This window comes from Erithacus rubecula (assembly GCF_903797595.1).
Source record: "Erithacus rubecula genome assembly, chromosome: 9".
Taxonomy (NCBI): domain Eukaryota; kingdom Metazoa; phylum Chordata; class Aves; order Passeriformes; family Muscicapidae; genus Erithacus; species Erithacus rubecula.
In genome coordinates, this window is record NC_136660.1 from 27,554,292 (window position 1) to 27,569,151 (window position 14,860).

The 14,860-nt window shown below is 39.3% G+C and overlaps 1 protein-coding gene across 15 annotated transcripts in view; it reads right to left on the bottom strand.

Annotated features, from left to right (window-relative positions):
• The window catches only part of ABLIM1 (actin binding LIM protein 1), a 186,943-nt gene that overhangs the window by 116,454 nt on the left and 55,629 nt on the right, over positions 1 to 14,860 (bottom strand). The window contains exon 1 of one of the 15 annotated variants that reach the window (XM_079312951.1): positions 3,645 to 3,670. The exons of the other annotated variants lie outside the window; for them this stretch is intronic. The gene's annotated coding sequence lies outside the window, so the exon portion shown is untranslated. Of the gene's footprint in view, positions 1 to 3,644; positions 3,671 to 14,860 lie in introns of those variants that run through there. 15 annotated transcript variants of the gene reach the window in all.

Genomic DNA, 14,860 nt, shown 5'->3' on the forward strand with positions numbered 1-14,860 from the left:
GATATCTGTTGTTCAAAAAGAAATGAGGGGAAAAGGCAGGTAGAAAACAGAAAAAGAAAGCGGAGAAGTTGTTCCACTAAATAATATCCAGGAAAATATAATCAGTTTAATGTCTTTGCTTCCAGCAAACAGCCTGGAAGAAAGTATTGACAAGAAAGGCTGCCCCAGGCTTCTACTGCTTAACCACTGTCCAACCAAGTCAATCAACACAGAGAGACATCATTTCTGTGAAATCTCAATTACAGCATTAGGTTTTTTACAAAATTACACCCCAGGAAAACACTTTTGACTTGAGGCCTTGGAGAAGGCTTCCAAATTTAAGTGATGGAGTTGGAGTCACAGGTATGTAGGTAGTATAGAAGCGTGTAGTTTCACATAGTGAATGGTTTTGAATTTATTACTATTTTAGAATATATTAATAAAACAAAATAAAGGTTCTTGAGTGTTGTCATTTTCTGTCTCCTTCTTTCCTCCTAGATTTGGGTAGTACTTTTTGGTTGGATAGTGCTACACTGCAAGTCACAGGTGTTTGGTTATTAGGTCAAAAGTTTGAAAAATGTAGGTGTTAGCTCTTTATAAAACTATTTAGCTTTAAAAGACCTTGTAACTAGCTAAATTCATCTCCATTTTGCTCACTTTTAGCTGGTAGCTAAAAGTGTTGCAAAACTCTCTGTACTATAAATAACAACCAAGTCCGAACACAAGAAATTCATCTCCTTCGTGGTTTTAATCCTAATTAAAAACAAAACAAAAAAATAATGCTAATGCCTGAGGGTCTGGATTCTGACTCCTGCCTTTCTGCTGTGCTGGGCTTTTCCCTGCACCTGTGTCATGACATTTTCAACAAGATCAGTCTGCAATATTGGTGTTTAAAATCACATGCCATCTTTCTTTCAGAGTAAAAGAAATTAAAATTCAGCAAATACATCAATCACTTGATTCAGTAAAATGCTTAGTGTAATCATTCTTATCTGCCAGGATTTGGTGGTTTAGACTTGGTGCTTTTTTAAAAATATAATAATTTTATATTCTTTCAAGTCAGACTCCTCGGCAATAAAACATTTGTGAGGTTTTGATCTATTAAGACATCTGGATTTCTTAAAACAAAATCTGATTTTCTGAGATTCTTGGAAGCAGGATTTTCTTAGCATGCTGTTATTCAATAGAACAGTAATAGTCTGCAAAATAAAGAGTAAGACTAAACACTAATCTGTTGCAAAATAAAATAAGAAACAAGTACACTTGGCTTTGTTCAAAATATTAAGAAGCTTAACACACACACTTATGTAAAAAAACACCTGAAACCATCGGATTATCTTTAGAAACAGATGAGAAAACATGGTTACATTATTCTGCTTTGCCAATAAATATAATAAATATAATATAATTAATATCATATAATATCATTAATATAATATGATCCAAAAATATAGAAGCTCACTAATGGGTAAATCTTCTGGCTGCAGGTATGTACAAACATTTATCTCTGAACATACATTTGTGTTATTGATGTAAAAAATGGCTTCCAAACAGTTTATGGCCTTGCTAATCCTTAGAAAGGAGATCATGCTTGTAAAGGTCACACCTGTGTGACCTTTACAGTATGCACACATAGTCAGCAATAAATTGAGATGTGGTACAGTGAGTACAGACAGTGGTTTAAACTTTGTATTTTTTCAGAACTACCATATAAAATCATCATTATTCACCTGCTATAAACTGAATTGATTGAGCTTATTCATGAACACAGTCAATATTGTCACTGATAAAAACATAATAACCTTCACTGAGAGTCACCACAGTTAATGCTGAGAACTGCAGGAAGGCAGGAATCCCCAGCAGGAAAGCACACATGCAAGTGTCATCCTTTACTGTGCATGCCTAAGGTTAAGGAGATTTGATATTGAAAATCCACTTCAGAATTGGATTAACTGTGCAGAATAAACCCCACAGCCTGTCTTGGGAGTTTTTGGCTCAGTGAAATCAGCAGGAATGCTGTAAAGACTCTCTGGTCTAACAAATTTCTCCCTGAGAGCTCTATGCAACACCAGATTGAAGCAGCTTCCTGCCAATCTTTTAATTTGCAGAGTAAAGCAACAAGTTCTTTGTTTTGCAGTGCTGCAAACCTCCACTAAGCACTAACCTTTAGTGTGTGCCTCAGCAATACAACACCCAGCAAAGCATTCCACAAGTCCATGGTGCCTGGAGATGACAACCCACCACGTGGGCATTGGATACAAACCACCCTTAGATCAAGCTGCACTATTTAATTGTCACTGTGCCAAATGAACAATTCCTCCTCTTCTGATTCCACGCTAAACTACAAATAGGACTCTCAAAAGAGTCACCTAAATCTGTTCTGCAAATGTATCTCTCCCAACAAGTATTTGCCAGTCCAGTGTCCTATCAAATGAACCACAGAGGGCCTCAAAGAAAGCTAAAAAGTTGCTTATACAATTTGGCTACATAAGGTAATATTAATATATTCAAACAAGATTTTACAGCGAATAAATTTTTATCACCTTACTCCAACTTCTGGAATTTTCTGTTTGTGGCTATGATTTTATCTTCTGGCTAGAGAGGTCACTTGTTTCAGCATGGAAAAACATTCACATATTTGAACCTTCCTCTTAATTTATTTGCTGTCGTTTCAGTAGTAGGATCATCACAAAAGCATTAAGCAGATATACAACAAATTGAGAGTAGGCATAACTGATTCCAACTTCTGCACCAACTGGAATTTCTAAAAGGTAACTATAAAAGCTATTTTACTGCTGTTCCATAGGAAAGAGAAACACATTTTAAAGACGTGTTTAACAACTTAAAAAATAAACAATATGGCATATCTTCTGTACTGATGTATACTGACTGATAAACTAATTTGGTTTGTGTTTTTTTGCATTTTACAGTTTCATGTTTCTTTTTTTACATTGAAAGCTGCACAGACAGATGAACCATCTAATTCACATGGTGACAAACTAGCAATGAGCATCCCCTGTTACCATGTTTCTGCATCACTCTTTAAAGGAAAATAACTAAAAAAATCAAAAGCAGGACAATGCAAAAACTGAAACCACGATTATCCATTCTACCATTGTCTTCTTTCCCTCTCAGCTGCCCTATGTCTGCATGACCTAGGTAAAGAACATTCCTGATTCCTCCTTTCTCTTCCCATTAACTATTTCACCACAGAGATTTACCAAGTATCTCAAACTGAGAGCCACTTTCAAGGTCCCTGTATGAAAAAGTCAACCTAGTAACACCTCTCCTCACAGGCATAAAGGAGAAGAAGAAGCCAACAGCCATCAGTATTCACGTTTTGTGCATGAGGGATGCATGGGAGTGGATGAAGCAAGGGAAGCTGGAGCCCATGCCCCTCTCTCAGTTCTATTCCCCTCCCTCCTGCTGCAAAGTCAAAGCTGCAATGAGTGAGAACAGCCACTTCCTATGCCTTTCTCTCTGCTCAGAAATTTTCCCACTATTTCACCTTTTGGATAAGCAGAGCAAGCCCAAGGAGCAGCTTTCAGATGAGAAGAAACAGCAATTTCTACCTTCATTTTCCCATCCCAGTGCCACCAGTGTTTAACCCAGTCAGAAAGCCCAGAAGTCCTTCAGCTTGGAAGCAGCTTCCATTTCAGATTTACCTGGATCTGTCCTGCCTGCAGGAGGCAGAGCTCAGGAGGAGGGACCCACTCTCCTGCCCCTTGCAGCTCTGGAGGGGAGAGCTGCTGTCCTGCTGCTGTCCTGCCCAGGAAGGGGACTGCATGTCTCTCTGGGCTGGTTGATTAAAACACCAAGGTTATGCAACTGCAGTTGACAGACACAAGAGAGGAAGTCTCTATCAGATACAGAACAAAAGCAGGACTCCCTGTAAACAATGCTGGGGGCAAGTAGCCAAAATGTGCCCTTTCCAGCCAGAGCACCCATTGGCATTATGGAGTCACAGAGCAGGGGAGATCTTTGCCCCAATTTCACTGAACAATCTCCACACTGCTGCTGTTGCCTATTGATATACCATAGAGGAAACCACAATATTTTCATTATTTCTTTGAATTTACAGCTGATTTAGCTCATCTTCCTTGCTAGCACCTACTAACAGTAGCAGCTACAATTTTGCTCTTGTTTATTGGATTACCGATAACAAAGAATTTAGGAGAAGGAGCAGTGAACTCTACAGAGTGGAATTCAGTTGCTCTAAATGATGCAACCTTAATGCAGATTAATGCTAAACCACTGATTTACTGCTAAACCAATTAGCTTAGATTGATCCAAACATTGACAACCACTTGCCAGAATTCTGAAATAGGAAGCCAAGGGCTACAGAGCCATTAATTGCTCTAATATTTTAAGTTAAAATATGTCAGTGATTAAATTGTAGTAGAGATATTGAAAATGGGCAAAGGATGAAGAACTGATCCTAACTGATTACTTCTTCATTTCACACTTTATTAAAAACAAAAAAATGAAGCTAACTTGATAGCTTGAAAAATGAAGATTATTAAGAGCTAACACAGATGGAGTTTCAGCTATATTTCTTACTCAACACAAAACCACTACTTGGTATTTTTCACAAGGATATTTCTCTGTGCTTCTCAGGACAATTCAGAACACATCTCCATTTGAGAATCCCTTACTCAGCTGAAGATTGTCTAAATCCCTCAATTATCACCACTCTTTAGACTGAGCAAACCTAATTCCATTAATCTTTTCTCATATATCTTTTTTTCCTAATACCATTCCCACTGCCTTCTACTAATTTCCCTCATGATTTATCAGTATCTTTCAAAAATACAATGTCCAAACCAAGACAGTATCCAGCAGAGTCCTCATTAGTAGCAGGAACAGAGAAAAATTATCCAACTGCTCTATGTATCTCCTGCTAACACAACCCCAGAAAAAGAATGGCAGCAGTATTATACAATCTATATTTACCATACATTACACTTATATTAACTGCATATTACAGTTAATCTATATTATGGTAAGTATCATTATTCTCTGTGTGCTTTTCAGGATCAGTGTGTATTAGTTCCCATTTCTTATCTCTGCAAGTCCACACTTAACACTTCTAGACACTGAAATTCAACTGCAAAATTTCAAACCATATAGCTGAAGTTATCAGGACTATTTTGAATTATGACATTGTCCTGCAGAAGAATTAAATAATGTTTCTAATCTTGGATTACCACAAATTTTTAAAAGCATTCTCCCTATTCAATAATTAACAAAATATATAGGGACTGAGGCCAGGAGAGGCTGTTCACTTGAAGGAATCAATTTGAAAAGCTATCAAAAAGAAGATTTACCTTATCTGAAGGACAGGAACAGTCTGATCAGCACCTCTCAACATCTAAGGAATACCAGCTACTACAATGCCATCAGAACCTGGGTTTTCCTCTCTTATATCCCTGCTTGCCACTTTTGATATTGCTTAGAATTTGAGATTGTCCAAGATTTGACATGGACACCTGACAAGTTCACACAGCACCATTAAATTCCTATGGCCATAGGTTACAGCAAGAATCCATTCTGTGGGGAGCTACTAGGAACACCATCAGCAGGTAAAACCCAAGATTAAAACAAGAATTATGAATCTTTTTTTTTTTTTCCATTTTTCCTTCTTTCTTTCCAAACAACAGCAGGGATTGGTGTTAAACAAGCTGCAGCCTTCAGGGTGATCTTGGGCATTCCCTTGGTACTAAGAATGAAAAATTGCAATGGAATATAAAGAGTTTGTTTCCCTGACTGGGGGCTCTATCTTTCTTGCCATAGCACAGCACAAAAACCTTACTAAGGCACAGAAGTTGATGTGTGGGAGATCAGATGTAAAACATTTATGCTGCAGCATTTATTTTACAACTGGGCTTTTCATTTCAAATCTTCAAAGCCTATTCCTCTTGAGAACACTCCACCTGTGTGTCTTCCCTCACATCACCATGTTGATCTCTTGGACTCTTCCTCTCTGAAAACACACACACAGAAAAATCAGACCTTCTTTTTCCCAGAACCCCATTTCTCATAGAATAAAAGTGAATATACTATTTCAGTTGAAAGGAACTACAATTAATTATCTAATTCAGCTGCCTGACCAAGCCCAGCTCAGGGCTGACCAAGTTATTAGGGGCACTGTCCATGTCTCAAACACTGAGAGGCTTTGGGGATTGACCACCTCCCTAGGAAGCCCAGTGTTTGACCATGCTCTAGTAAAGAAATTCCTCCTCATGTCCAGTCTAAACCTTCCCTGGCACAGCATTTCCACACACTCTGTTGAACCCCATACCAATGCTCCAGCCCATCAATCCAGCCTGTCCAGACCCCTCTGCAGATCCTTCTGCCCTCCAGCAGATCAACACTCCCACCCAGCTTGGTGTTGTCAGTGAACTGACTGAGGGTGCACTCGCTCCTCTCATCCAGATCACCAGTGAAGTTATTAAAAAGGACTGGGCCCAGTACTGAGCTCTTGGGAACACCACTGTGACTCGAGTCCATCCCCCTCCACTGGTTAGTCTCAGCCACACAGCCAGTTCTTTTACACAGTGAAGACTAAATGGGATCTTGATCCTTTATAAATTTTCCCCCACCAGTCCAATTTATTCCTATCTCATCACTAGACTGTTTTCATGCTCCCTACATTTCCCCCCATGCCTTTCTCATCCTGCTAGATTTCTTCTGTGCTCCTTCCCATCCAGCTGATGCAGCAGAAGCAGCCATTCTCACAAGCAATGCTTTAAATAAATATGGTTACATAAAAAGGTACTAACCTCATACAAGAGGTCAGTTAGGTAATGTGGTGTGTATCTCTTTCCCCCAGGTGTGCTCTGTCACAGCCAGAGTGATCACCTTGCAAGGCTGCACAAGGTGTCATTGGTACAAGTGACAGGGACAGTATCTTACACAGGAAGCAACATCACACAGTTTCAATCTTCAAAATTATATCTTCCAGTTCTCTTTCACAACCAGCTTTCAGGTTTTGCTAATCCTCAAACTCAGATATTTTCCCATGGGCTCCTTTGTACCAGGGTCTGGTCTCAGAGAATCAAACCATGTGTTGAGCCAGGCCTAATAGGGTAAGACAGATTTGTTGCAGCAAACCAGCTGCTGGCACTACCATGATTACCATGACTGGCAATATCTCTGCCAGGAATCATCCTTATGCCTCCCCTGGACACAGAATGGAAGGCAGCTCATAATTCCTTGGCCAAATGAACTCAAGAGAAATGTGTAATAAAGGTCCTTTCAGGGATTCAAGGCCACTTTTGAACTCCTTTTTTCCCATTTTCTTCGACCTTTAGAACCATTTAACTTTGTGAGACCTCTCACATTCCCATTATGAAGGGGATAGAATTTTAGGATGCAAGTGCTAAGTAAAAGCAAATCATGAGTTAAATGGATGATACTCCAAAGGCTCACCTCCTGAATACTGAATAGCTCTGCACCTGTTGATAATTCTTGACCTTCCAAAAACCTAAAATATGGGTTTTTCCTGATGTTTATGATTCCATTTATGATCAGCAAGGAAAATAATTACCGAGTCTCCAAATGCTTTGAAGAGTGTAATTTCTAATCTCTGTTTGCAATGCCAAATAGAGACAGCAAACTGTCCTTCAGCAGGGTTTATAAGCTGCTAAATCTTGTAGTACTTGAGGGATGATAATCCCCAGGCAGCACATGGCCTAAGAGACAGACTTACTTGCTCTGCATTTTAAAGTCACATACAGCATTTACCCCCAGGCTGTTTTCAAAAGGAATTCTACTGCTTTTATTCTAAGCATGTGAGATTCTGATTCCAATTGTTGTAATTTTAGTAAAGCTGGGGCACCAGACACCTTTCAACCTTTCAGTTAGCATTACACATGGCACTGGAAAGCAGGACCCACCCTACTGAGTATTAGCACCCATATTGGAGGCTGAAATGAAAAAAATACATAATGGTTATTTGCATTATCTATTGCAGCATAATGCTAAACAGAACCTGTCCTACTATCTTTGTGATTGCTGACATGTGACTGAAGAGCTGCAAAATTGCAGATTTCCAGATTGATTTAAGCCCCATACAAATCAGAACTTAGCTCCCAGCCTGCTCTGATGGCACAAATTTCATTGGAGTCCTGCACGGATTGATCATATAGCTGTTCGTATATTGATCATATAGCTTTTTACTGTTCATCCAAATAATTTTCAATGATAAATTGTGATTTATAAAAATGCTGAATTGTGTGTAGATTTTTTTTCCTAGAATACCAATGGGAAACATTGCGGGGGCTGGCAAGGCAGAATGATATTTGCTTTTTCCCATCTCACAGCTGTATTATACATTTGTCCCATCTTTTGGCATCACTTTCATTGAAATGCTACCTTTAAAATAATTGATTACTTAGAAGCATTAACTATCTGCAACAGCATATGGGTTTGGGACAATTCTTCTCCTACAAGGTGAAGTTCATTAGGTACAGAGCTGACTAGCAAAAAGCAATTTGCACAGAAGAAAAAATGTCATATACACCAAAGTAGATCTTTGAAAAATACTTGCCCACCAAACACAATCACTCAGTATTAACATTTTGAGGAGCTGGAAAGAGTGACAAGCATATAGCAGCTTTCTCCATCTGCTTAGTACAGACAAAATTTCAGCACATAAGGAGTTTGTCTTATCCAAATTGAAGTCCATAAAGCAAATCCTAGAAGATAAAATCTTTGAAATTTATCTGGAATAGACTAACATTTATAGCCAATTTCTCATTCACACACAGGAATTTACAGAAAATCTTTTATTTTTAAATTTGTAATGGAGTGTAACAAACCAGTTAAGCTGATGAATTCCAGATATAAGTCAGCCCACCACAAATAGTTCTATTAAAGAACAAGCTAATGTTCAATATTAATGAAAACACAAACCAAATTTTAGAAACTACAGGGAGGAATAAAGAGCATCACTATGACTCTGCATATACCTACATTATGCTAAATGATGAATGCAGTTTTATTCCCTAGTTTTTCAAGAGTTATGATAGAATTAGGAAAATAAATATAAAAGGATAATCAAAAACATGGACTGGCTCCTGCAGAAAGAGTGTCTAAATAAGTTATGAATTCTTATCCAAAAAAGGAGGCACCTAGATAAAAGAAACAACAGAAGCCTAATAAATTCACAGATGACAAGGAGGTGAGCACAGAAAAGCTTTTAATCACTTCTTCCAATTCAATAATGAGGCAGTTTCAAATACCCCTTGGTAATAGGTTGAAAGCAAGCAGAAGAGAACAGTTTCACAAATCCCATAGGAAAGCCCTGAACACACCACTTACAGGATTCTGTGCTTTCAAAAGGTACTTTTCTAGCTTGAATACTTGTGAAGATTAAGGCCCTCTTTGTCCCAGGATGGACATATAGAAAAAGCTGTACCTATATGCACCAACTGCTTCCAGATTTTAACCTGGCATTTTATTCTTCTTTCCCTCTGTCAGTGACAAAGCCTTTCTCCACACCTGAACACACTCTCTGTCATACAGTATCTTGCTGCTATACAAAGCATAAGGTAACTGTAAAGCAATTAAGCCTACTCACCAACCAAAAATCAAGATCTGGTGGCAGTCCTCACTTACCCAGATGCTCAGGAGTGTCATATAACTGCTCACACAAGTAGTAGTCATCTGGATTCAAGTAGGGCAGTTGCTTCAGCAAGCTCTGCTTGGGAATGAGATACAGGACCTCTGCAATATCCCCATCCTCAATTATTGACATCCTTCTGACTGAATTTTGAAATTTCACTTTTTCCAGTACCAGTTCTTCACCTGAGCCACAGAGCTTTCCAAAGCTTTTTAAGGTGGGGAAATATGGCATTTCTATTCAGAATAAGCTAAGGAAACAACCTGTAGTGCACCAGTGACTCTACTACTCACAGCACACTGCCCTTTCCAATCCTTCTCTTTTTCTCTCATCCAGGAAAGGAGATTAAGGAAGATATATTTTTAGTGATTATCTTCAAGAGATTAGAACAGTATGTTTGATCAGGTGATTGCCATCTAAAACTATTGTAATCAGTTGAAACTCATCCCCACGAATACAAAAATCAGAAACATAACCAAAGAGAGTATCTGAAAATCAGATTAATATTCAGGACAAGAGAAAGAACATAACTGAGTTACATAAGCAGATTAGTTTAAAATCAAAAAAACCTTGCTGTGTCAGAAATCTTATTATAGAAGAATCATCATCATCATCATCATCATAAGCTACAAATGCACATCTGTGCATTTAATCCAGCACAGCCCTCCTCCATGCCAGGTCTGTCCGTGTGCTACAGAGAAAAGGTTGTAGCAAAGGTAGAGCACGTTGGTCCTCCTTTTTTAGGAATGCCCAAGCACTGGCTAACACTACTTCATAAGCAGATTTCTTCAGAGAAATCCTTTCTGCAGCTTTCACTGCCCATTGCAAACAAAAGCACTTAAGCTTTCCCTGAACCATTAAGGATTGGTTTGCTTCTGCTCTTCCTCTCCACCTTCCTGTGTAGCTGACAGCAGAGGCTTTGCAGACACTGCTCCAGCCCCTCCTGCTTCACCTACAAGAAGTATTTACATTAATCCAATTCCAGTGACTTGCTAATCTAATCATCTAATGAATATTTCTCCCTGGGTAAAGGCAGAGTTAATCATCAACAGGGCACTGGAAAGTCACAGGAAATTCCAAAGTGAAAGAGATAAAAAAAACCCCCAAACCAACAACATTCATCATCTGTAAGAGAAAGTTACAGGTAGACCCTGGACCTGGATATGCTCAGAGGCAACTTCAGACTCTCTGCTCTCATGCACAGAGACAACTGTGCAATCCAGCTAGTGTCTGGCCCAGACTTTCAACTCCCCTTAACACAGAGAGGTTGGCTGCAGCTGCAAAATGACCTGGTGTAATCATTGCACTGCTTCCAGTAAGGTTTTTTTAAGTTAGGTGACAAAATCTCTGCCAAATAGGCTTACTGAGCACAGTGAGAAACTGTCACTTAATTCTCCCTCAAAACTCATAGCTCAAGTACTAACTCCAGATGGGGATAGGCTTAGAAGAGAAGACTGCCTTATTTCCTGTTTCAAAGAGAAAATATCATCTCATAAATTCAGACTTTGATCATCTATTATTACACATCTCCTATGAGGTCAATTACTTTATATTTTTCAAGTAGTATAACTTTTTTATCATCTTGAAAACATGTATCCAATCACAGTTCGCCTTAAATAGCCATATTCCTGGATTTTCTTATCAATGGAGAACACAGTAGGACAAGCCGGAATAAATCTGTACTAATTTTAATGGGGAGATGCTAATTTACATTTGAGGAAGAGATGGCTCAATAAATATAGCAACTCCAGTTCTGCCTTAGAGTATCATGTATCAGATCAGAGATCTCAGCAAATGGTGTGTTTTAAGCATTACTCCTAGGAAATGAAGTTTTGCAGCAATTTTTCATTCTCTCACAGGTTTCTCAACCTACTGACCTGCACACCACAGCCCCTCAGTGCAAGAGGCAGCTCTGAAAATGCAAAAGGGTGGATCTACGTTCAGAGCTTAAAGCAGAGGGGTGACTCACAGGAGAGGCTGGATGAGTCAACACAAGGATCTCTCAGTCTGACAGTGTCATTTGTTGCTGGGTAATCGGGGAAGGATGTTGACATCTGACAACAGCAGTGCCAACCAGCCAGACCCCTGACACGTCAAGGTGGACTTTGCTCTTTGAGGTGAGGCAAATACACATTGCTCAGACATTAACTCTGCTGCAGAAGTCAATCCTCAGAGAGCAGGAAGGTGAGCCCTGTAGAAACTCTTCCAACTGTGGCAACATTTGCTAAAGCTTGGCTGCCTAATACCCAGAAGAAAAGTCAGTCCTTACACTGGAGTTTGAACACACTGGTTTAAGGGTGACTCCCCATTTTCTATGCTGATTCCAACCTCCAGCTCTGCTCACCAAGACATTCATTACACCAGCTCCTGCAGTAAGAACTGAAGCAGGATGACCCAAATATCCCCTACAGAAGCACTCAGCCTGTGACCACTGCAGATGATCAGTAGATGACCACTGTCTGATAATCTATCCAACAGTGCAGCACAATCCAGCCTCCTTCTACCACCAAACACATGGGACTGGGGCAGGACAATGGATCAGGATTTAGTAACCATTACATATCACTGCAGAAACATCCTGCTTAATTAAAATAAGATCCTCCTTTCCCTGAGACACTTCTCTACTGCTGCCCCTTTCCAGCCCTGGCTATTGCTGCCACTATCTGAGAACTGACCCTTCAAAAACCCCATGCCAGCTGCTGCTTAATAACACACAGCAATACAATGTTTTGGATAGTTCATTTTTTTTAAGTAATATTTGTCTTCCAAGCCTCAGTCCTGTCAATATGTAATATAAATGGACAAGCAGTAGAAATAAGCAAAACAAGAGCAGGAGGAATCCCATTGTCTTCCCAGTCCTATAAAAGACTGTAGCACATCCTGGTGTCCAAGGCAAAGGACAAGGCCTGAGCCAGCCTCTTACAATAGTTACTAAACACTGGGATTTAGCCTCAGTCTAAATCAAAAAGACAATGGCAATCTCCTACCACTTAAGTCAAGCACTCAATTAAGGGGAAAAGATTGATTTCTTATATTTTTGCTGAGAAGAAAAGAAAAAGGCAGGAATCACAGGTGCACAACCCTGTCCTTGTGTTTTGTGAAAATCTTAGGAATCCAGGGCACTCAACTCAGAACTAGTGTTGAGGAAACAGTCTCAGGATCTGCCAAGTAGCAAAACCTGTTTAAATCACTGCCAATTCAAAGCCATGTCTAATCCAAGTAGTCAGTGCTGGGATCTTGAGCTTTCACAGAGCACAGTGTGAGGTATGGGCACTTTCCAGACTGCAAGTTTTCACAGGGGGCTGGCTGGATAGGAGACAGGAATTATGCAGAAGAGCTACTTTAAATATTTTATCTCTTTTCCAACTTCATAAATATTTTATTTATAAATATTTCCAGCCGCCTCAAGACCATTTCTCATTCAATCCCCTCTGAATTCACCACACCAATTGGCTGCCTGGATGATAGAAATACATGCATGTTTCATATGCATCCAGGAATAGAAGCATCTCTACTAATACAAGAACAGAAGTAACAAAAAAATTTGACTGCAAACCACAAAGAAATTAAAAAACAGAATAGGAAGCAGTGAAAAATAGTAAAGACCAGACACCAAGGGCTAAATACATAGAAGAGAAAATATCCCTCCATGTTTCAGAGAAACACTGAGGATTAAACTTGCCCTTCAGCAGAAATGTGTAGTGCACTAATGCTGTCTTAATTTCTTCTGCCTTCAGAGTTAAACTTCTAGCAAATGCATTTCAGTGTGAATTTAATCATGCATTGAAAGCAATAAACAGCCCAATCAGAAACCCAAGAAACTGAAGTCAGTCACACTAGTTCAGCAAAATATAGCTGCAAAAAATATCAAAACAAAAATACAGTAAACAAGGTAAAACAAAACTAAATTTTCCTTTTCCCTCATCATACCACTTCAGAAGGTAGATAGCCCCAAAAAATGTTTCATGCATATGTCCAAGGCAAAAGGATTATCAGGATTACCTTCTCCATATAAGAATTCTCAAAGAGACTGAGAGTAAGGAGAGGAAAAAAGGGTCTTCATCTAAATGAAAAATGAGTAAGTACCCTATCTACTTTTACCATGAAATATAGTTACCCAAGCAATAAAATAACTAAACCAGTAAATGATAGCAAAAAAAGAAAAAAAATATCCAGCATTCAAATACACACAAAAAAAAGAAGCAAAACTTTAGTTGTGGTAAAATTATTCCCCACGTTCAGCTTTTTAACTTTTGACACCCACTATTTACTTACTCAAGACTACAGGCTGATGTTCAAACACTCAGCTGTTTATTGTAAACTTGAGGAAACATTTCACCCACATAATGAGGACCAAAAAATCCACATGCACATGTTAATCTCTTTACCTAGGTGTCCAAAACAGGCAGTCATCTTCTGGGCATACTGACAGAAGCCCTTCACCCCACAGGGCTGCTCACCCAGGACCTGCTCACTCATGGCTTCAGCAGGAGCTGCCTCTCTCTGCAAAGTCAACCAACTACTGCTTGTTTAAAGCTGATAAAAGAACAGATCTTCCTCTTCCAATTTATCACCATTAATAATTCAGGTACTACATAAAATTTGCTGAGCTTTAAATACCGGTAGTGCAAAGCTATTTTGTGGCTTTTGAAGTAATCATGTTTTAGTCCTTAAAAAGTAGCTCAGCTATTATATTCTAATAGTTTACAGAAATTATTTTCAAATGGAAACAAAATCCATTCCCTTGATGCACAAGAGGAAATTTTGTGGGGATTATGCTCAGGTCAGAGAGATATTTAAATGTGCCCCTAGATTAAACCCAGAAACAGAATTGCCACCACTACTAAAATGTGTTATTATGTACTCATTAGTGTTTTCACCAATGACATGGACAGTGGGATCAAGTGAAATAGGTTGCCCAGAGAGGCAGTGGATGTTCCATCCCTGGAAACATTCAAGGCCAGGCTGGATCAGGCTCTGAGCAACCTGATGTAGTGGAAGATGTCCCTGCTCATTGCAGAAGGGTTTGACTAGAGGGCCATTAATGGGTCCCCCAACCCAAACCTAACCCTTAGAATTCTATGATTCCATGGTACTCCTGCAAGCAGACACTGCTGTAAGGACACCATTAGTTCATCACATACTACCATGCCCCACTGTCCAGTCCATCTTCTGGGGACTCCAAACCCCAACAGAGCCCAGGTACAAACACCACTGTGTTTTCTGGCAGCTTCCAGCACACCACATCTCAGAAGA